The 25,511-nt window shown below is 35.0% G+C and overlaps 1 long non-coding RNA gene across 1 annotated transcript in view; it reads right to left on the bottom strand.

Annotated features, from left to right (window-relative positions):
* The window catches only part of LOC307196464, a 167,403-nt gene that overhangs the window by 59,974 nt on the left and 81,918 nt on the right, over positions 1-25,511 (bottom strand). Inside the window, exon 3 of the long non-coding RNA XR_013831141.1 lies at positions 25,093-25,177. This is a non-coding gene — a long non-coding RNA (uncharacterized lncRNA). The remainder of the gene's footprint in view (positions 1-25,092; positions 25,178-25,511) is intronic.

The raw sequence follows: 25,511 nt of genomic DNA, 5'->3' as shown, positions 1-25,511 counted from the left end.
CCTGTTCTTCAGATCTCTAAACCTTTCTTTCATATTTCCCATTTAATTTTATCCTTCTATGCTAGCTTCTGGATGATTTCCTCAGTAAATTTATCAGTTCACTAAATGTCTTTTCAACGTGTTCAATCTGGAATCAATCATATCTACTGAGAATATTTTTAAACTAAATGACAATTGTTTTTCACTTTGAGATGTTATACTTGGTTATTTATTATAGCAATTTGTTCTTATGTTACCAACGTCTGAAAGACATATTTTTTTTTGTTTTTGTTGAGTATTATTCTAAATTTATTCCCTTTGAAAATTATTTTTAAACTTACTTGAAAGTATTTTATCTTCTATATTATTATTTTAAACTTACGTATAGTGACTTGAAATTATGATTGTTAATATGCAGCTATATTTCTTGTTAATGTATTTATATTTGTATTAGATTTTATCATGTGTTTCTTCAATTTTACTTGTAAGCTTAGGTTAGACAGGAGGTACTTTTGTTTATTTGTTTGATTTCTCTCTACCTGAATTCATTCCATATATTCTAACAAACTTGTGTTGCTCTCCACTAGTGTCTTGGTCAACATCCCAGAAATATGAATCTTATATTGATTATTTGGATTTCTGTCCATTATTGAATCACTGATAATGCAATATTTACTCCAAGGCTGGAGAAAAGTGTGTTTCAATTTCTGGTCACTGGCTATGTATGTATTATCTCACTTCCCTACACCTAAGAATTATTTTTAAGCCATTGATCCCAATAATGGTTAGTTGTAGCCTTTTAAAATAATTTTTTTAGGAGCAAAGCATGTCACTCCACTCCTTCACTTATATCAAGGAGTCAGCTCTAGCCACCAAGCAAGGATGGAGTACTTTGGGGAAGTTGAATATCTGGTCAACACTTTGTTTCTGTGGTTCTAACCCTTGCTTTAAAATAGAAATATCTGGAGAGCTTTTTAAAAAACTGATGCTCAGACCACACACACTCCTTTTACAGCTTGTTATTTATATTGGTCTAGAATGGGGAACTATCAAGTGTATTTGAATGTTGCTGGCAATTCTTAATTTGCAGCAAGGATGGAAAACACTGGCTAATCTGGGACCTGGAGCCCAAGTCTTAACTCTAGTGCCACCCATTGCTTTGTATTTCACTTTCTTTTCTGCTCCATAGAGGTGTTTACAGTCATGAACTGTCTAATAAATTGTCCTTTAGTGAATGCTGAAGCCACAGTAGGTGTCCATTAAATACTTCATTGTCAGGGACTAAAGAAAACTGGCCTATTCTCACATTCCCTTCCAAAAATGTTCTTAAGATTCTCATTAATATGACACCATTTATTGACTGTCTAATGTGTGCTAAGAACTATATTAGGACTAACAGACAGAACTGAATAAGTTTTAAAATTAGAAAGAGGGCAAATTAGGCAAATAGGTAAACAAAATAAAGTTGAACAAATACTTAAACACTAGGAGCTGTAATAAGAAAAGTGTAAGTGCTTTGTTAATCATGACTTAAGAAAAACTGGAGGAGGAATTTTATTTGGGCATAAAATGAAGGTAATCCTGTCATATACTACAACATGAATAAACTCTCCCTGTGGACATGGTGGTAAGTGATATAAGCCAGTTACAGGAAAGCAACTACTGCATGATTCCACTTCTCTGAGATATCTAAAGTAGATGAACTCATACAGGTTAGAAGCCAAGCATAGAATGGTGGTTGCCAGGGTCTCAGGAGAAGAGGACATGGAGAGTTGCTGTTCAATAGATATAGAGTTTCAATCATGCAAGATGCAAAAGTTCTAGACCTCTGCAATACAACATTGTGCTTATAGTTACCAACACTCTACTGTACACCTAAACGTTTGTGAAGAGGCTATGTCTCATGTGATGTGTTTATTTTTATTTTTTTTTTAATTTTATCTTATTTTTTTTATACAGCAGGTCCTTATTAGTCATCAATTTTATACACATCAGTGTATACATGTCAATCCCAATCACCCAATTCATCCCACCACCCCACCACTTTCCCCCCTTGGTGTCCATACCTTTGTTCTCTACATCTGTGTCTCAATTTCTGCCCTGCAAACTGGTTCATCTGTACCATTTTTCTAGGTTCCACATGTATGCGTTAATATACGATATTTGTTTTTCTCTTTCTGACTTACTTCACTCTGTATGACAGTCTCTAGACCCATCCACGTCTCTACAAATGACTCAGTTTAGTTCCTTTTTATGGCTGAGTAATATTCCATTGTATATATGTACCACATCTTTATCCATTCGACTGTCGATGGGCATTTAGGTTGCTTCCATGACATGGCTAGTGTAAATAGTGCTGCAATGAACATTGGGGTGCATGTGTCTTTTTGAATTATGGTTTTCTCTGGGGATATGCCTAGTAGTGGGATTGCTGGATCATATGGTAATTCTATTTTTAGTTTTTTTAAGGAACCTCCATACTGTTCTCCATAGTGGCTGTATCAATTTAGATTCCCACCAACAGTGCAGGAGGGTTCCCTTTTCTCCACACCCTCTCAAGCATTTGTTGTTTGTAGATTTTCTGATGATGCCCATTCTAACTGGTGTGAGGTGATACCTCATTGTAGTTTTAATTTCCATTTCTCTAATAATTAGTGATGTTGAGCAGTTTTTCATGTGTTTCTTGGCCATCTGTATGTCTTCTTTAGAGAAATGTCTGTTTCGGTCGTCAGCCCATTTTTGATTTGGGTTGTTTGTTTTTTTAATATTCAGTGGCATGAGCTGTTTATATATTTTGGAGATTAATCCTTTGTCAGATGATTCATTTACAAATATTTTCTCCCAACTGAGGGTTGTCTTTTTTTCTTGTTTATGGTTTCCTTTGCTGTGCAAAAGCTTTGAAGTTTCATTAGGTCCCACTTGTTTATTTTTGTTTTTATTTCCATTACTCTAAGAGGTGGATCAAAAAAGATCTTGCTGTGATTTATGTCAGAGAGTGTTCTTCCTATGTTTTCCTCTAAGAGTTTTATAGTGTCTGGTCTTACATTTAGGTCTCTAATCCATTTTGAGTTTATTTTTGTATATGGTGTTAGGGAGTGTTCTAATTTCATTCTTTTACATGTAGCTGCCCAGTTTTCCCAGCACGACTTATTGAAGAGACTGTCTTTTCTCCATTGTATATTCTTGCGTCCTCTGTCATAGATTAGTTGACCATAGGTGCGTGGGTTTATCTCTGGTTTCTATCTTGTTCCATTGATCTATGTTTCTGTTTTTGTGCCAGTACCATATTGTCTTGATTACTGTAGCTTTGTAGTATAGTCTGAAGTCAGGGAGTCTGATTCCTCCAGCTCTGTTATTTTTTCCTCAAGACTGCTTTGGCTATTCGGGGTATTTTGTGTTTCCATACAAATTTTAAGATTTTTTGTTCTAGTTCTGTAATAAACGCTATTGGTAATTTGATAGGGATTGCACTGAATCTGTAGAGTGCTTTGGGTAGTATAGTCATTTTCACAATATTGATTCTTCCAATCCAAGAACATGGTATATCTCTCCATCTGTTGGTATCATCTTTAACTTCTTTCATCAGTGTCTTATAGTTTTCTGCATACAGGTCTTCTGTCTCCCTAGGTAGGTCTATTTCTAGGTATTTTATTCTTTTTGTTGCAGTGGTAAATGGGAGTATTTCCTTAATTTCTCTTTCAGATTTTTCATCATTATTGTGTAGGAATGCAAGAGATTTCTGTGCATTTTCTATCCTGAAACTTTACCAAATCCATTGATTAGCTTAGTAGTTTTCTTGTGGCATCTTTAGGATTCTCTATGTATAGTACCATGTCATCTGCAAACAGTGACAGTTTTACTACTTCTTTTCCAATTTGTATTCCTTTTATTTCTTTTTCTTCTCTGATTGCCATGGCTAGGACTTCCAAAACTATGTTGAATAATAGTGGTCAGAGGGGACATCCTTGTCTTATTCCTGATCTTAGAGGAAATGTTTTCAGTTTTTCACCATTAAGAATGATGTTTGCTGTGTGTTTCTCATATATGGCCTTTATTATGTTGAGGTAGGTTCCCTCTATGCCCACTTTCTGGAGAGGTTTTATCATAAACGGGTGTTGAATTTTGTCAAAAGCTTTTTCTGCATCTATTGAGATGATCATATGGTTTTTCTTCTTCGATTTGTTAACATGGTGTATCACTTTGATTGATTTACATATATTGAAGAATCCTTGCATCCCTGGGATAAATCCCACTTGTTCATGGTGAATGATCCTTTTAATGTGCTGTTGGATTCTGTTTGCTAGTATTTTGTTGAGAATTATTGCATCTATATTCATCAGTGATATTGGTCTGTAATTTTCTTTTTTTGTAGTATCTTTGTCTGGTTTTGGTATCAGGGTGATGGTGACCTCATAGGATGACTTTGGAAGTGTTCTTTCCTCTGCAATTTTTTGGCAGAGTTTGAGAAGGATAGGTGTTAGCTCTTCTCTAAATGTTTGATAGAATTCACCTGTGAAGCCATCTGGTCCTGGCATTTTTGTTGGAAGATTTTTAATCACAGTTTCAATTTCATTACTTGTGATTGGTCTGTTCATATTTTCTATTTCTTCCTGGTTCAGTCTTGGAAGGTTATACCTTTCTAAGAATTTGTCCATTTCTTACAGGTTATCCATTTTATTGGCATAGAGTTGCTTGTAGTAGTCTCTTAGGATGCTTTGTATTTCTGTGGTGTCTGTTGTAACTTCTCCGTTTTCATTTCTAATGTTACTGATTTGAATCCTCTCCATCTTTTTCTTGATGAGTCTGGCTAAATGTTTATCAATTTTGATTATCTTCTCAAAGAACCAGATTTTAGTTTTATTGATATATGCTATTGTTTTCTTTGTTTCCATTTCATTTATTTCTGCTCTGATCGTTATGATTTCTTTCCTTCTGTTAACTTTGGGTTTTGTTTGTTCTTCTTTTTCTAGTTCCTTTAGGTGTAATGTTAGATTGATTATTTGAGATTTTTCTTGTTTCTTGAGGTAGGCTCGTATAGCTATAAACTTCCCTCTTACCAGTGTTTTTGCTGCATCCCAAAGGTTTTGGCTCTTTGTGTTTTCATTGTCATTTGTCTCTAGGTATTTTTTGCTTTCCTCTTTGATTTCTTCAGTGATCTCTTGGTTATTTAGTGATGTATTTTTTAGCCTCCATGTGTTTGTGTTTTTACGTTTTTTCCCTGTAATTCATTTCTAATCTCATAGCGTTGTGGTCAGAAAAGATGCTTGATATGATTTCAATTTTCTTAAATTTACTGTGGCTTGATTTGTGACCCAAGATGTGATCTATCCTGGAGAATGTTCCGCGCGCACTTGAGAAGAAAGTGTAATCTGCTGTTTTTGTATGGAATGTCCTATAAATATCAATTAAATCCGTCTGGTCTGTTGTGTCATTTAAAGCTTCTGTTTTCTTATTTATTTTCATTTTGGATGATCTGTCCATTGGTGTAAGTGAGGTGTTAAAGTCTCCCACTATTATTGTGTTACTGTCGATTTCCTCTTTTATAGCTGTTAGCAGTTGCCTTATATATTGAGGTGCTCCTATGTTGGGTGCATATATATTTATAATTGTTATATCTTCTTCTTGGATTGATCGCTTGATCATTATGTAGTGTCCTTCCTTGTCTCCTGTAACATTCTTTATTTTAAAGTCTATTTTATCTGATATGAGTATTGTTACTCCAGCTTTCTTTTGATTTCCATTTGCATGGAATATCTTTTTCCATCCCCTCATTTTCAGTCTGTATGTCCCTAGGTCTGAAGTGGGTCTCTTGTAGACAGCATATAGATGGGTCTTGTTTTTGTATCCATTTAGCAAGCCTGTGCCTTTTGGTTGGAGAGACAAGGTAATTAAGATAATTACCTTAAACATTTAATCCATTCACGTTTAAGATAATTATCAATATGTATGTCCCTATGACCATTTTCTTAACTGTTTTGGGTTTCTTTTTGTAGGTCTTTTTCTTCTCTTGTGTTTCCCACTTAGAGAAGTTCCTTTAGCATTTGTTGTACAGCTGGTTTGGTGGTGCTGTTTTCTCTTAGCTTTTGCTTGTCTGTAAAGCTTTTGATTTCTCTATTGAATCTGAATGAGATCCTTGCTGGGTAGAGTAATCTTGGTTGTAGCTTCTTCCCTTTCATCACTTTAAGTGTATCATGCCACTCCATTCTGGCTTGTAGAGTTTCTGCTGAGAAATCAGCTGTTAACCTTATGGGAGTTCCTTTGTATGTTATTTGTCGTTTTTCCCTTGCTGCTTTCAATAATTTTTCTTTAATTTTTGTCAGTTTGATTATTATGTGCCTTTGCATGTTTCTCCTTGGGTTTATCCTGTATGGGACTCTCTGCACTTTCTGGACTTGGATAGTTATTTCCTTTCCCGTGTTAGGATAGTTTTTGAGTATAATCTCTTCAAATATTTTCTCAGGCCCTTTCTCTCTAATGTGAATGTTGATGCATTTAATGTTGTCCCAGAGGTCTCTTAGGCTGTCTTCATTTCTTTTCAGTCTTTTTTCTTTATTCTGTTCCACAGCACTGAATTCTGCCATTCTGTCTTCCAGGTCACTTATCCATTCTTCTGCCTCAGTTATTCTGCTATTGATTCCTTCTAGTGTAGTTTTCATTTCAGTTATTGTATTGTCCATCTCTGTTTGTTTGTTCTTTAATTCCTCTAGGTCTTTGTTAAACATTTTTGCATCTTCTCAATCTTTGCCTCCATTCTTTTTCCGAGGGAGGTCCTGGATCATCTTCACTATCATTATTCTGAATTCTTTTTCTGGAAGGTTGCCTATCTTCGCTTCATTTAGTTGTTTTTCTGGGGTTTTATCTTGTTCCTTCATCTGGTACACAGCCCTCTGCCTTTTCATCTTGCCTATCTTTCTGTGAATGTGGTTTTTGTTCCACAGGCTGCCGGATTGTAGTTCTTCTTGCTTCTTGATGTGTTTATTATAAAAAAGGAAAACTTGGAAGCGAAGGAGGTAGCCAGAGGAAATGTCACAGATAAGACCAGTCCAAGTAAAGAAAGTAATGATGAAAAAGAATTTCATCTCAGTAGAGCACTAGGGAAATATAGGTACTTTAGTTCAATTTGCTGGGAGCTTAGAATGCAGGCACTGGAGGACACAAGTTGGCTCCTTTAACCTCGATAAAATATTCAGATTGTACTCATAAATACAAAGCATTTAGAGATTTTTAAGAAAAAATCAATATAGTTAATATTTGGATCACTGGTTTTCAACACCATTTTGGTAGTAGTGACATTTCCAATAAAATCTTACATGAAATTACAATGTATAAAACAGGTCAAATTCAAGGTGCTCTACTTTAAACTGAAAAGGGCTGCCACTTATTCCTTCTGCCCCAAAGCCTCCTCTGAGCCTACACCAAGGAAGTTCCATGCTCACAGGGAGACCAGACTGAAAACCTCTGATAAAGAGAAGACTTGAGCTGATTTTTGTATCCAGCTTTTTTAAAGTAAATATTGCTCAATTATGTGTAAGTCCCCAAATTATCAGCCAATACTATCTTACATATGTCTACTGTCTTCTGACCCAAGGTTGGTGGTAGCTCATGCATGATAAAGCAATTACTAGAAAAGTTTTCTAATATTTAGCATAACACTGAACTTGCTAGTGATTATGTACATTATTTAAAATATCTTGTTGGAATTATGGGGATAATTAGTCCCTAGTCTATTTATAAATGATTGTATTTTTATAAATTGCATATTAGTTTGTTCCCCCCAAATAACTCCCATAGTATTATTTATGATATTATCATAATTATTTTTCCTAGACATTTTATTTTTAGGAACATTTGATCAATTATATTTATATGTAATGTATATAATATATATGTAATAAGTATATATAAATATATTTTTAAATGTATGATATATATTTTAAAAATCAATATATGTATATGACATTTAATAATAGTAATATATGTAGATATATACCTAGATATATCTATATATATATTGTAGATATGGCATATAATTATATATAATTAATATATTTAGCTTAATTGCACTTTTGAAATTAATTGTATACTTGTTTTAAATGTAAATAATGTTTTATGTCTTTTTGATACAGTTGGAAGCACTTCAAAGGGCTGCATATAAAGCTGATATGAAATTATTCTCTACATCAAAAGAAAGGATAAACACCATAAATATACCTTTAGGGGAATATGTTCATTGTATATGTGTTCACTGTGAGTGTGAATTTTTAAATTTTAGTTATTTTCTGCAAACTGGGTTAATAACATATACACTTTAAATTATTATAAGGTTATTGGGTGGAGCTGGCAAAAGTTTTTTCTTAAATAAAGTAAAATAAATTTTCTCTAATGGATTTCAGATCTTTGATTCTGGGTAATTAGAACAGCTACCATCTAAACTCATTGCCACAGAACATTCTGAAGTTTCCAAAAGAGGGAGAGAGAGATTGGAAGACGGAAGAGAGAAGAAGAAGAAGGAAGAGAAGGAGGAGGAAGAGAGGGAGGGAGAAAGGGAAGGAGGGAGGAAGAGAGGGACGAAGGATGGGTTAAGTGTTTAGATTCTTAAACCAAAACAAAAAAATTTTTCAATGGCATTGCCCCCACTGTGTAAGGCAATTTTAATACATAAACTAAACAGTTAAAACACTTGTATGAACTTCCCCAGAGAAACAAAATCTCAAACCTAATCTGTCAAAAATAATAAAAATAGAACTTTGTCATTCAGGCAGCAAAGGCCCCAAAGGAAGTTATTGGGTTGGCCAAAAAGTGCCTTTGTTTTTTAAGTAAAAATAAAAGACACATTTTTCATTTTCACCAAGAACTTTATTGAACAGCGTATTCACCCTTTTGTTCCACTACCTTCTGCCATTTTTCAGGCAACTTCATAATTCCATCTTCCCAAAACTTTTTATCTTTTTGAGCAAAGAACTGTTCCAGGTACCTTTTACAGTCTTCCAGAGCACTGAAATTTTTTCCATTAAGAGAATTTTGTAATGACCTAAATAAATGGAAATCCAAAGGTGCAACATCTGGTGAATAAAGTGGATGGATCAGAACGTCCCAGCCAAGCTGTAACAGGTTTTGCTGGTCATCAAAGAAACATGCGGTCTTTCATTATCCTGATGGAAGATTACGTGTTTTCTGTTGACTAATTCTGGACGCTTTTCATCAAGTGCTGCTTTCAGTTGGCCTAACTGGGAGCAGTACTTGTTGGAATTAATCACTTGGTTTTCCAGAAGGAGCTAATAATAGAGGACTCCCTTCCAATCCCACTATATACACAACATCACATTCTCTGGATGAAAACTGGCCTTTGGTATGGTTGGTGGTGGTTTATTTTGCTAGCCCCATGATCTTTTCCTTTCCATGTTATTATACAGTATCGACTTTTCATCATCCGTCACAATTTGTTTTAAAAACGGAATGTTTTCATTACGTTTAAGTAGAGAATCTCATGCGGAAATACGGTCAAGAAGGTTTTTTTCGCTTAACTTGCATAGAACCCAAATATCAAAGTGATTAAAATAACCAAGCTGGTTCAAATGATTTTCAACACTTGATTTGGATATTTTGAGTATGTTGTCTGTCTCTCATGTGGTATAACATTGATTGTTCTCAATTAATGTCAGATTTGATCGCTGTCAACTTCAATCGGTCTACCCGACTGTGGAGCATTGTCCAGTGAAAAATCTCTAGCGTGAAACTTCACAAACCACTTTTGACACATCCAATCAGTCACAGCATCTTCTCCATACACTGCACAAATCTTTCTTTGCGTTTCAGTTGTGTTTTTACCTTTCTTGAAATAATAAAGCATAATATGCCAAAAATGTTGCTCTTTTCTTCCATCTTCATTATTAAAATGGCTACACAAAAATTCACTGATTTTGATGTCTTTTTTAAATGCACGCTGATATGACAGCTGTCACATACAATCTAACAAAATTGTTTTGAATGAAATTAAAGACAATTAAGTGCTACTAGAGCCATCTTACGAAAAAACAGAACCTTTTGGCCAACCCAATAAATTAAAGCGACAGATGAATGCATTGCTCTTGGCTGAGAACATTTCTGACAATGCTAATTACCGTCTTGAACACAGGCAAGGCTAGGTGGTAAAAGATTGGTAGAAAGGCTGCTAGGCTCCAAGACTGTGTCTGTACAGGCCTCTGGAATCTGACATGGTTGAATGGTTTGCTTCTTCCAATTTGCTACAGACCATTGACATGACTGAATAGCAGTGGAGTCCCAGAATATATGTTCTGACTCTTACTTGATCACAGGATCATGTGAAGCACAATGCTCATCATTGTTTTCCTTACTCAAAAATTACACTGTGATTTAGATTCTTTTGACAAGATAAATGCTCTGCTTGCGAATTGTCCACCTTAAGCATCCTCCTTGAATTTATTTTGAAAAGCAAACTCTCCAACAAGGCAATGTGTATGAATATGTGCATGCAAAGTTGTGGAGGGCTTAGTCCTTAAGGCATAAAAAAGCAAGAGAAAGCAAACGAAGTAAATTAGTTCTTGCATTTATGTGGGTAAAGATTGATGTGCATAAATACAGATTTATTGTGTGTGTATGTGTGTTACTTGTAAGTTGTTTTTTATTTGTCTACAGGAAAAATGAAAAAGAATGCTCACAATTAAAAATTATGTATACTTTAAAGAACCCTATGCTGGAGTCAAGAGGCTGGTCCTGCAGTCCTTATCCTATTAATAACTAATTATGATTTATCTGATTGGATTTGAGTGAAAATAGAGCCTGGACTTGACCCTAGATCTTCTGATTACAGGCTATAAAGTAGATTTATACTAATTACCCAACAATTCTATAGCTCTGAATGGAGGGCTAAAAGTCAGAAAATAAACCTTGTGGGCCTCTGGATTAGGAATAGCTCAGGTTCATAGCTACTTCTCAATATGTATGATATCAGATAAATCATATAGCTCTGTTGAGTTTATTTGATAATCAATAAAATAGTGATGTCACTAAATATGTCTCAAGGATTGAGGGATATGGCTCATATAATTATGGCAATGGCTAAATATTGGAACACCAGTGTAAAAAATACCCACAAGCATTTTGGCTACTATCTCCCCAGTCCTGACTAGGCTTTGGGGTGGAATTTTACAAGTTATCTTGCAAATTACACCATAATACTACAGTGTAGAAAGCTGCTTCCTCTCTTTAACCACAAAGTTGGCTTTGTTCATTGGTGATGTTAAAGACTAACAAGATAGAATTAGATCACAATGTGCTCATTATTTCTCTTCCTATGGACCAGGAAACACTTTAAGGGCTTTACCTGTACTAACTAATTTTATCCTCACAATAACCTATAGTATAGCTGCTATTATTATTATTCCCATTTTACAGATGAGTAAACTGCAACAAGGAGAGATATAACTTGCCCAAAGACCCCAGTTAGCAAATAGTGGAATAGGAATTTAAATTCAGGTAGTCTAGCTTGTAGTAATCAAGATCTCAAAGCTTGGAGTAATAGTTAATTCTACCTTATACATTATTATTATTTTTGAACTTGTATAATGCCTCCTATTTATAAACTGTTAACTTTTGGTAAACACCTTGACTTGGAAACCATCATAAAACTTACTTCAGTAGCTGTCTACTTTATTTGTCTCCTCACCTTCACTATCTCTCTCACAATCAATTTCACACAAAGCAACCAAGTTGATGTTTTAAGAATCTGGTCTCCTCTACTCCAAAACCTTTCAGAGTTCTACTCAATCTTTCAAATAAAGTCTGAACGTTTTCATCTGGTACTCAAAGCTTCCCCATATGTAGTCATCCTGTATTTTTCCCTTCTGCAAAGCAACCAAATTATAGTTCTGAAATTTAAGTGCTTAGCAGTCACTGAAAATGCCTTAATCTTTCACACATTGTCTCTGCTCATGCCACAGAGATATCTTCTTTTTTCATACCCTGTTTCTGCTACTTGGACCCTATCTCTGATTCAGGATACAATTTACATGTAATTTTGACCATCATATTTCCCTGATTCCCTCAACCAAGAAGTTATTCCCTCTTTTCTGAGGAAATTTTGGCATAGAGTTTGTTTTTTTTATAGTGTGCTTATAATAGATCAGTAAAGCCATGGCAAGTGTATGTGTGCATGTGTGTGTGCGTGTGTGTGTTCCAGTGAATCATTTCTCTGATATTTAGATTTATATCCTACACATGTTTGTACAATTTTTGGTGCATATCAATATGTTTAGATCAACTAATTATCAATATATATGTGTTGTGTGAGTGAATGAATGAATAACAGCATCAACTATGCTAGCTAGTACTGACAGTTTTCTGCCAGAACAATTTGATTGTCTGTTCATTTTACTGATCTCGTAAGGATCTGATAGCACACTGTAAAGGTACTAAAAAGGTAAAAAAGACTTTGGAAAGAAGAGTAAACTAAAATGGAATTTATCATTGATTGTTACTGCAGAAGCCAGATATCTGCAGAGACATTTCCTTATCTGAGTTCTACTGAAGCATTTTTGATATATTAACAGACTTTAATAAATACAGTCACCAACAGTTAAACACTCAACTGTAATACTGAAAGCAAAAATGCCAGGCATAATCTATAAAGTCATTGATCTTTAAGTGAGATTAGTCACTGGACAAACACTTGTTCCAGTGTGTGAACTTTTCCCTTTTGCAGAAAGGGAAATCCAGAATTCTGTGTCCTCTGAGAAAGTCAAGATCTGAGATTAATTAAGGAGCTAGTAATTAATTTAGGAAAGTATTATATTGTAAGTGTCTGTTATGACATATGCATAAATGCATTTATCTTCGTGTCCACAAAATATCTGTAATCAAAAGTTTTGTTAAAATACTAAAATGTAAATAAACACCCACTCTGTTGCATGTAGACAAGATGAGAACACCTGAGACAGACAAAGGGAAGCTCAGGAGGCACCCCCTCACTGGCACCTGACTCCTTTGTTGGTTTGTTCTGAGCCCTTCGTGACAGGCACTTTGTCTAAGGATGACAGCATTTCATCACCTTCAAGAGATTAAAGCTCCCTTTCAAATATTGGTTCCAACACTGTTCAAATGTGTCAGCAGAGTAAAAATTCAATAAAAATCCCTGAGGGTGAGATGCCAATTAGGTATAAAGATGCCAAGATTTGCCCAGGAACAATGGGGAGGCCACAGAGACCATTCAAATGGCACAGGTTTCCAAGCACTCATTTATTCTCTAGTCCTATCGACCTTGGGGCATTTAAAAATTTCTTTGCTCTCTTTTTGAGGAGTGGGGTGGGTGGAGAAGGGTGCATTGGGGATGTATAACTCATCCTGGGTCACAGACTAAAATTATTCAGACAATTTATGGCACTGCTTCTATTGAATAATGTGTCAAAATCATAATCAGGCTTAGAAAATCTATTTCTACTTATTTTACTTGGGTGTTAAATTGAAGAATTCACAATTGAAACTGTCCATTAACCTTTGTTTGAAAAACAGTGGGGGAATTTCAGCCTCTTACCACAGCTCAACAAAAGAAATATATAAAATGTTTGTGTGTGTGTGTGTGTGTGTGTGTGTGTGCGCGTGTGTGTGTATCTGGGGGGAGTAATTAAATAATCATTAGCTTTTGATGAATTATATAATAAAAATAGCTATGTTTTGATCTAGTTTAATAGATGTAGACAGTCCTGTAGCAGGTATACAAGGGAATGGAACCAATGGCAGGTGAGTTCTCATGGGAAGGAAAAAGGAAAATCTCTGCAGCAAAGCGTGCTAGAGTAGCAAAGCAAAGCACACTGAAAACACGGGTTATTCTCAGACAGTTCTGAGGATAGCTGGGATGCAGGAAGGGAAACAAAGATGCAGAAGACCAATATCATGTTTCCCCAAATGAAAGCAATCAAGATACACACACACACAGATACACACACACACACTTACATGTCTTGTAGTGAAACAGTTAAGGAAAATAGCACTGAACAAGTCCCCATTTTCAGGCTGGCACTGTGCACTGGGTCTTTACATGTATTATCTTACTTAATACACAAACACAGTGAGAGGTAGGTATTTCAATTCCTATTTTACAGATACTCTGGAACGTGAAAAAATTTTCTCAAATTCATATAGCTTCTCAGATAGCAAGATAGTGAGCTAAAATTCTAAATGGAAAGATAATTATCTATCTTTCTCTCTCACACACACACACACACACAACTTGTAGAATGGGACAAATATTAGTTGACACAATCAGAATTTTGGTAATGTATGTCAGACTGATACCATGTGTTTTATAAATTTAAAATGGAGTTTAATCAATATTAATTAAATAAATATCAATGCATTACATTACAGGAAACTTCATAAGAACTGGAGGAGGAAGGTGTTGTTATTAGTAGACCATTAAAAAGGACAAAATGGTTTTAATTGTCAGGAGCTCAAAATGAATCAAGTGTGTAATATGACTACTGAAACACTGAAATTTTGCCTGCATGAAGAGCAATACAACATCTGAAGCAAAGGAAGAATCAATCTGTTATATATTTAATAAATCAATCGTAACAATGTATTGGCATATTCTATTTGGCATATTCATGAACAGATACAGAAAAACTGAGAGCACTCTAAAGAAAGCAATAGAATATTAAAAGTACTAAACACTCTATAAGGAGGAGTTTTTAGTCCAAAAGAAGGAAGAAGCAAGGTAATGTGATAATTCTGTATTTGAAAGCTTATCACATAGATCATTACTCAGGGAAATTTCTTTTGTCCATATAAAAAGGGAGAAAAAATCCTTACTTCAACTTATTATAGGTTAGAAATTACATTAAAAAGACATGTAAAGCAAATAAATGAAAATATATGAATATCTTTATGATTTTGGAGGAAAATAGTTTCTTAAAACACATACATGAAAGCACTACATAAAATATAGAATAATATATTTGACTATGTAAAATTAAAATTAATTAATAATAAAATTTCTACAGTCAAATTCTAAACAAGTGACAGATGGTAAGACATCATTTATATATCTTAGCACTGAGAAAGGGTAAGTATCCATATGTAGACAGTACCTCCTTAATCAATAAGAAAATATTCAACAACTCAATATCAGCAATGTATATGAAATAGCATTCCACATAAAAGGAGAGTCATTTAGAAAATAAACAATAGGTCAGACCTTCATGATGGCAGAGGAGTAAGACGTGGAGATCACCTTCTTCCCCACAAATACATCAAAAATACATCTACATGTGGAACAACTCCTACAGAACACCTACTGAATGCTGGCAGAAGACCTCAGACTTCCCAAAAGGGTCTTGGTGGTCTGGCTGGCTGTCAGGCCTGAGCCTCTGAGGTGGGAGAGCCGAGTTCACGACATTGGACCATCAGAGACCTCTCAGCACCACACAATATCAATCAGTGAGAGCTCTCCCAGAGATCTCTGTCTCAATGCTAAGACCCAGCTCCACTCAAAGACCAGCAAATTCCAGTGCTGGACATCCCATGCCAAACAACTAGCAAGACAGGAACACAACCACATGCATTAGCAGAGAGGCTACATAAAATGATAATAAGTTCACAGACACCCCAAAACACACCACCAGACACAGATCTGCCCACCAGAATGACAAGATCCAGCCTCATCCACCAGAACACAGGCAGCAGTCCCATCCACTGGGTAGCCTACACAAGCCATTGAACCAACCTTACCCACTGGGGGGCAGACACCAAAAATAATGGGAACTACAAACCTGCAGCCTGCAAAAAGGAGACCCCAACACAGTAAGTTAAGGAAAAAGAGAAGACAGAGAAATACGCAGCAGATGAAGGACCAAAGTAAAAACCGATCAGACCAAACAAATGAAGAGGAAATAGGCAGTCTACCTGAAAAAGAATTCAGAGTAATGATAGTAAAGATGATTCAAAATCTTGGAAATAGAATGGAGAAAATAAAAGAAACATTTAACAAGGACCTACAAGAACTAGAGAGCAAACAAACAATGATGAACAACACAATAAATGAAATTAAAAATTCTCAGGAAGGAATCAATAGCAGAAAAACTGAGGCAGAAGAACGGATAAGTGATCTGCAAGATAAAATAGTGGAAATAACTACCACAGAGCAGAATAAAGAAAAGAGAAGGAAAAGAATTGAGGACAGTGTCAGAGACCTCAGGGACAACACTAAACACAACAACATTCAAACTGTAGGGGTCCCAGAAGAAGAAAAGAAAAAGAAAGGGACTGAGAAAATATTTGAGGAGATTATAGTTGAAAACTACATTAATATGAGAAAGGAAATAGTCAGTCAAGTCCAGGGAGTGCAGAGAGTCCCATAAGATAAAACTAAGGAAAAACACGACAAGACACACATTAATCAAACTGTCAAAAATTAAACACAAAGAAAAAATATTAAAAGCAGTAAGGGAAAAGCAACAAATAACATACAAGGGAATCCCGATAAGGTTAACAGCTGATCTTTCAGCAGAAACTCTGAAAGCAATAAGGGAGTGGCAGGACATATTTAAAATGATGGAAGGGAAAAAGCTACAACCAAGATTACTCTACCCAGCAAGGATCTCATTCAGATTCAACAGAGAAATTAAAAACTTTACAGAAAAGCAAAACCTAAGAGAATCCAGCACCACCAAACTGTCTTTACAACAAATGCTAAAGGAACTTCTCTAGGCAGGAAATACAAGAGAAGGAAAAGACCTACAATAACAAACCCAAAACAATTAAGAAAATGGCAATAGGAACATACATATCAATAATTACCTTAAATGTAAATGGACTAAATGCTCCCACTAAAACACATAGACTGGCTGAGTGGATACAAACACAAGACCCATATATATGTTGTCTATAACAGACCCACTTCAGACCTAGGGACACATACAGACTGAAAGCAAGGTGATGGAACAAGATATTCCCTGCAAATGGAAATAAAAAGAAAGTTGGAGTAGCAATACTCATATGAGATAAAATAGACTTTAAAATAAAGACCAATACAAGAGACAAATAAGAACACTACATAATGATCAAGGGATCAATCCAAGAAGAAGATATAACAACTATAAATATTTATGTACCCAACATAGGAGCACCTCAGAAGATAAGGCAAATGTCCACAGCCATAAAAGGGGAAATCGACAGTAACACAATCATACTAGGGGACTTTAACACCCCACTTTCACCAATGGACAGATCATCCAAAATGAAAATAAATAAGGAAACACAAGCTTTAAATGACACATTAAGCAAGATGGACTTAATTGATATTTATAAGACATTCCATCCAAAAACAACAGAATACATTTTCTTCTCAATTGATCATGTAACATTCTCCAGGATAGATCATATCTTGAGTCACAAACCAAGCCTTGGTAAATTTAAGAAAATTGAAATCGTACCAAGTATATCTTGCGACCACAATGCTATGAGACTAGATATCAATTACAGGAAAAAATCTGTTAAAAAGTACAAACACATGGAAGCTAAACAATACACTACTTAATAACCAAGAGATCACTGAAGAAATCAAAGAGGAAATTAAAAAATACCTAGAAACAAATGACAAGGAAAACACAATGACCCAAAACCTATGGGATGCAGCAAAAGCAGTCTAAGAGGGACTTTATAGCAATACAATCCTACCTCAAGAAACAAGAAACATCTCAAATAAACAACGTAACCTTACATTTAAAGCAATTAGAGAAAGAATCAAAAAAAAAACCCTCTAAGTTAGCAGAAGGATAGAAATCATAAAAATCAGATCAGAAATAAATGAAAAAGAGGAAGAAAACAATAGCAAAGATCAATAAAACTAAAAGATGGCATTTGAGAAGATATACAAAATTGATGAACCATTAGCCATACTCATCAAGAAAAAAAGGCAAAAGAATCAAATAAACAGAATTAGAAATGAAAAAGGAGAAGTGACAACTGACACTGCAGAAATACAGAAAAATGATCATGAGAGATTACTACAAGCAACTATATGCCCATAAAATGGACAACCTGGAAGAAATGGACAAATTCTTAGAAAGGCACAACTTTCCAAGACTGAATGAGGAAGAAATAGAAAATATAAACAGACCAATCAGAAGCACTGATATTGAGACTGGGATTAAAAATCTTCCAACAAACAAAAGCCCGGGACCAGATGGCTTCACAGACGAGTTCTATCAAACATTTAAAGAAGAGCTAACACCTTTCCTTTTCAAACTATTCCAAAATATAGCAGAGGGAGGAACACTCCCAAACTCATTCTATGAGGCCACCATCACACTGATACCAAAACCAGACAACAATGTCACAAAAAAAGAAAACTTCAGGCCAATATCACTGATAAACATAGATACAAAAACCCTCAACCCCACACTAACAAACAGAATCAACAGCACATTAAAAGGATCATACACCATGATCAAGTGGGAATTATACCAGGAATGCAAGGATTCTTAAATACAGGTAGATTAATCAATGTAAAACACCATATTAAAAAATTAAATGATAAAAACCATATGATCATCTCAATAGATGCAGAGAAAGCTTTTGACCAAATTCAACACCCATTTATGATAAAAACCCTCCAGAAACTAAGCATAGAGGGAACTTAGCTCAACATAATAAAGGCCATATATGACAAACCCACATCCAACATCGTTCTCAATGGTGAAAAACTGAAACCATTTTCACTAACTTCAGGAACAAGACAAGGTTGTGCACTCTCACCACCATTATTCAACATAGTTTTGGAAGTTTTAGCCACAGCAATCAGAGAAGAGAAAGAAATAAAAGGAATCCAAATTGGAAAACAAGTAGTAAAACTGTCCCTGTTTGCAGATGACATGATACTATACATAGAATCCTAAAGATGCTATCAGAAAACTACTAGAGCTAATCAATGAATTTTGTAAAGTAGCAGGATACAATATTAATGCAGAGAAATCGCTTGCATTCTTATACACCAGTGATGAAAAATCTGAAAGAGAAATTAAGGAAACACTCCCATTTACCATTGCAACAAAAAGAATAAAATACTTAGAAATAAACCTACCTAAGGAGACAAAAGACATGTATGCAGAAAACTATAAGACACTGATGAAAGAAGTTAAAGATGATACAGATGGAGAGATATACCATGTTCTTGGAATGGAAAATCAACATTGTGAAAATGACTATGTTACCCAAAGCAATCTACACATTCAATGCAATCCGTATCAAACTACCAATGGCATTTTTCACAGAACTAGAACAAAAATTTCACGATTTGTATGGAAACACAGAAGACCCTGAATAGCCAAAGCAATCTTGAGAAAGAAAAATGGAGCTGGACAAATCAGGGACCCTGACTTCAGACTATACTACAAAGCTACAGTAGTCAAGACAGTATGGTATTGGCACACAAACAGAAATATAGATCAATGGAATAGGACAGAAAGTCCAGAGATAAACCCACACACATATGGTCACCTAATCTTTGATAAAGGAGGCAAGAATATACAATGGAGAAAAGACATCCTCTTCAATAAGTGGTGGTGGGAAAACTGGACAGCTACATGTAAATGAATGAAATTATAACACTCCCTAACACCATACAAAAAAATAAATTCAAAATGGATTCAAGACTTAAATATAAGGCCAGACACTATAAAACTCTTAGAGGAAAACAGAGGCAGAACACTCTATGACATAAATCACAGCAAGATCCTTTTTGACCCACCTCCTAGAGAAATGGAAATAAAACCAAAAGTAAACAAATGGGACCTAACGAAACTTAAAAGCTTTTGCACAGCAAAGGAAACCATAAACAAATGAAAAGACAATACTCAGAATGGGAGAAAATATTTGCAAATGAAGCAACTGACAAAGGATTAATCTCCAAAATAAGACAAGCAGCTCATGCAGCTCAGTAACAGAAAGACAAACAACCCAATCCAAAAATGGGCAGAAGACCTAAATAGACATTTCTCCAAAGAAGGTATACAGATTGCCAACAAACACATGAAAAGATGCTCAACGTCACTAATCATTAGAGAAATGCAAATCAAAACTACAGTGCAGTATCACCTAACACCGGTCAGAATGGCCATCATCAAAATATCTACAAACAATAAATGCTGGAGAGGGTGTGGAGAAAAGGGAACCCTCTTGCACTGTTCGTGGGAATGTAAAGTGATACAACCACTATGGAAAACAGTAGGGAGAGTCCTTAAGAAACTAAAAATAGAACTACCATATGACCCAGCAATTCCACTACTGGGCATATACCCTGAGAAAACCATAATTCAAAAAGAGTCATGTACCACAGGGTTCATTGAAGCACTATTTACAATAGCCAGGACATGGAAGCCACCAACTGTCCATCGACAGATGAATGGGTATAGAAGATGTGGCACATATATACAATGGAATATTACTCAGCCATAAAAAGAAAGAAAATTGAGTTATTTGTAGTGAGGTGGATGGACCTAGAGTGTCATACAGAGTGAAGTAAGTCAGAAAGACTGAAACGAATATTGTATGCTAACACATATGTATGGAACCTAAAGAAAAAAAAAAAAGGTTCTGACGAACCTAGTGGCAGGACAGGAATAAAGAGGCAGACATAGAGAATGGACTTGAGGACATGGAGAGGGGGAAGAGTTAGCTGTGACAAAGTGAGAGAGTGGCATTGACATAAATCCATTACTAAATACAAAATAGATAGCTAGTGAGAAGCAGCCGCATAGCACAGGGAGATCAGCTCGGTTCTGTGTGACCACCTGGAGCGGTGGGGAAGTGAGGGTGGGAGGGAGACGTAAGAGGGAGGGGATATGGGGATATATGTATACGTATAGCTGTTTCACTCTGTTATACAGCAGAACTAACACAACATTGTAAAACAATTATACTCCAATAAAGATGTTAAAATTTTTAATTAATTAAAATTTTAAAAAATGGAAAATAATTTTAAAAAGAAAATAAACAATAAAAAGATGCTAAGTTCACTATTAATCAGGCAAGCAATAGGGTGATGTTTTACCACATGTATAAGGATGAAAAATTTACAAATTGCCAATTATTGTTGACAGTGTGAGATAAGAGGAACTCATATGCTGTTGAGGGAAATATAGTTTACTACAAATATTTTTTAGGGACTTTCACAATTTCAAATAAACTGAGAATACTTCTACCAGTCCAGCAATTTCATGTCTAAAATACTTGAAATCTGTTATCCATAGCACAATTGTTAATTTGAAACATAATTGTAGCTACCTAAATGCACACTGATTATGAAATGGATAGAAAAGACACACTATAAACACACAGTACACTACTAGATAAGAGTTAAAATGAATAAATGAACTAGATCAATATGGGTCAACATTGATGAATACCAAAAAACAAACTAGATTTGCAAAAATATACTTATGGCGTGAGAGGATTCACATTAAAATCAAAGTAAAACTATATGTTCTTGGATTTATATGTATTTGTTAAAGTATACAAACATGGGCCAAAATAATACACATCAAATTTATAGTAATCTTTTCCTCTGGGAAATAAGTGAAGGGAATGGGTTGGGGAGGACTATAAGGAAAGTTTCACTTTTTCTCTTGTCTCATTTATGTTAAAATTAATTTGAAGTGAATACAGACTTTAACACTGGCTAATTCTGAGTGATGGATACAAGGATGTTTGCCATATTATTTTCTTGACTTATTTGTTATTTGTGTTCTATAATCAAAAAAGAAAAAAAAATATATATATATAGTTTAGAAGTGATCTGTCTAATCTTGAAGAGATGATAACATTTAAAAGTTTTCAGGTAAAAATTTCTCAAATATTAAAAGAACGGCCAAAACACATCATGAACCTTAGACTGAAATTTTCAATGCAAGTTTGAATAAGAAAGTTTTGCAAAAGTAGTAGAATTGGATGGCAGGTTAAACTAAAAAAATGTTGAGGTCCCTACTAACTCTGAGAAAATATAATCAAAATATGTGATGGGTTCTAAAATATCTTGTTTAACTATTTATTGCTTATTTTTATTATCCAGCATTAATCTAGGTAACATTAAACTAAAATTTTCATTTTTTAAATGATAATTAAATTTGTATCTCAATATAAGGGAAACGTGAGACTTCAAATTTTGAACAACTAAAAACTACCTTGGCCTTTTTATTTTCAGCCGCACCATGACTTAGATTCAGCTTCATCAACTGCCTCTGAATTTACAGGTCTCAGGGAGGGAGCTGCATTGTGGTAGAATTGAGAATTTTGTATTTCAACACTTAATTATGGGCAAGCAATCAGACTCAGGATTACTTGTCTGTCACTCTTCACTGAGTTTATTTGCCTTTTCCTACCCTGAGCCCTTTCAATTCCCCTCTGAACACCTTTGGGAAACATTACTGTGGCATTTAGCCAACCAGGATAGCTTAACTAACAAAAGAGTTGACCAGTTTTATTCATAGAGATGGAAAGCAGGGAGCTGCATCAATGCTCATGATGTGAACAGTCTAGCTGGAGGGAGGCCCTATCCTGGACTCAGTTTTCAGAAGGCCCACGGAGAGTGGTGGGAGTTTTGTAGGCTTGGAGGTAGAAAGTGAATGTCAGTTCAGCTACTGGGTAAGATGTAACAAAAGGGAGAAAAGGCCAATTGAGGTGTTCTTTAAAATCTTTGAGTGTCTTTTACCCTTTTCATCCCAACTGCTGCTTGTACAAGCTTTGTCTACCTACATCTATGTGGGCAGAAAGGAACAAAGAATAAATGAGAGAATATACTGGCTAAAGAGCTGCATTCAAGCCCCTGGACATGGGAAGCAGGGCACAAGGGTCAGATGCCTGATGCTGTATCAGCACTCAGCTGGAGGGAAAGCGTAGAAGAGGTGGAAGGGATGACGCTTCTCATTACAAGGGGCACTGACACATGTCCTTGGAAAGACTCATGTAGTGTATTTTACCTCCTCAATGAGGCAGATGCAGGACACATGCTACCAGCTCATCTTTAATTCATTTGATGTGAACATAGTCTGGCTATAAAGTGGAGTGGGTGGACAAAACCCTAGAATCAACAAAATGAGTACCCTTAGATGGAAAAAAAAAGTAGTGGATTCATTTTCTATTTTTACATATCTTTGCCTTGCTCACCAAATATCAGACTGATTATTTGTTCAGAAAGATGGAAATTTCCTTACGCTTGCATTTTATTATATAGAAATCTTCCTAGAGTTGTATGAGAATAGAATGGTACCTATGATTTGTGTAGGGCTTTATCATCACATTTCCAATAATCTGGATATACTGGAAAATGTAGGTGATGTTATTTTTCAGAAGAAGAAATTGAGACAGTCATACAAGAAATATTATTCCCATTGCCATGGACCAAATGTTTGTGTCCCCCCTAAATTCATATATTAAAGCCTTAATTCCCAAAGTGATGGTATTTGAAGGTCGGGCCTTTGAAAGGTAATTAGGTCATTAGGGTGGAGCCCTCATGAATGGAATTAGTGTTTGCTATGGTCTGAATGTTTGTGTCCTCCCCCAAATTCATATGTTGAAATTGTAAACCCCAAAGGTATTACTAAGTGGTGTCTATTGGGAAGTGCTTAAGTCATGAGGGAGGAACCCTCATGAATGGGATATAAAAGAGGCTCCAGAGAGATACATAACCCCTTCTACCATGTGAGAACACAGGGAGGAGGCCCTCTGCAAATCAGGAAGAGGGTTCTCACCAGGAACCTAACTGGCCAGCCCCTTAATCTTGGACTTCCAGCCTCCAGAACTATGAGAAATAAATGTCTGTTGTTTCAGCCACCCAGCTGACAGTATTCTGTCATATCAGCCTGAACTAACTAAGATACCCATGGTCAACAAGCTAATTAGTAGCAAAGTCTGATCCAGAATTCAGACTGTAGTCAAAGACTTTTTTGTTTCTTTTATTATACTGAATTTGAATTTTTTACTAATTTAAATGTTAAACATTTGTCATTTGTCACAAAGAAATATTTGTAAGAACCAGATAGATAATATAAATATCCTCATTGACTACGCATAGAGGGGTGAGGGAGTTATATGAACAACTAGAGACAATGGGCTTCATATAACTCAAATTATTAACAATGCATGATTTAGATAAATCATATTTACATATATATACCTATATTCATATACATGATGCTTCTTATATAGCAAGCTGAATAATATATGATTGTCATTATGATTTATATTTGCTCTTAATATATGGTGGGAAATTAGTCCTGAATCTGTGATGACCAAAAACAAATAAACATCATTAACAACAACAAAAATATATCAGTTGGTATAACAAAACAAATTTTTGTTGAAAAGCTCTGAAGTCTCTCCACATTAAAGGAACTTAAACATTTTTAACTTAATGAACATTTTTTAAACAAATGTTTATTATGCATCTCTTGTGGGCAATATGACCTAAGTACACACAGAGCAAGAAACAGAATGTAGACAAACTAGAAAAAAGGTGAGTGTGTTTAGTATTTGGAAATGCCAGCCTCAGTGTTCCTAAATATATAGTGACCTTATTTTCCAAATTGGAACATGATTGAAAGTGAAGGGGGAGCTCTTAGTAAGCATTCTGGGACCACAGGTGTGTCCTGAGAAGTATGGTTCATGTCCTCAAAAGAGACCATTGGTAGTGTCTTGAGATGGAGACAATTTTGAGAATAGTCCTTTCTGACTCGATACTAGAATAATAGGTCAAATAAACTTTTGTAGCAAGAATGAGTGTTGAAAGTCACCTTTATTTTTATTTTAATGATTTCACTCAAGTCAGTAGACTAAAAACAATACTATGCTTGATTTTTTTCAGGCTGTATCAAAATCAGTTCTTGAATCCAATATGAAGCATACAACGATTTCTCCCGACTTATTTTCTTAGATACCTGAAATTCTTTATTATTCCCTTTATCATGTGTCCATTGTCATTTTGACAACCTATAAAATATTCTACATTGGTCCTGCTCAGTGGCTTGTTACATTCCTTGTTAGCCCTAAATCATTTCTATCTCCATTTCATACAATTTTCGATTCAATGAGAAAAGCATTTCTTACCTTTTGGAGAACTTGAGCTACTATGTTTTCCAGATGCCTTATTACATTGTTTGTGAATGAGTTTCATTTATCACTTGAAGACAACCTACCAAAACAATGCAAGGTCAAAAATTCTCTAACTTTCCATGTTCAACCTCTATATAATTTCATTTAAAAAATATAAAATATCATCATTTTGTCATCATAATAAAATTGACAGTCATAGCTCATGAATGAAAGTTGGATTATGTCTTTTGCAATAGTAATTCATATTTTGAAGAGTGCATCATTTTACAGTGTGAAAAAAAATCCTATTATGATCTTTTATAATCCAAGACAACATATTGTTGAGACTTACTGAGACAAAATATGCTCTTCAGTTTACACTGATAAATTTGATTTAAGGATTCATTTTATTTCTATTTTATAAGTTATGATAT

Source organism: Stenella coeruleoalba (assembly GCF_951394435.1).
Source record: "Stenella coeruleoalba genome assembly, chromosome: 13".
In the NCBI taxonomy this organism is placed as follows: Eukaryota; Metazoa; Chordata; class Mammalia; order Artiodactyla; family Delphinidae; genus Stenella; species Stenella coeruleoalba.
The sequence above is the reverse complement of the archived record's forward strand: the minus strand, read 5'-3'. Positions and strand labels throughout refer to the sequence as shown.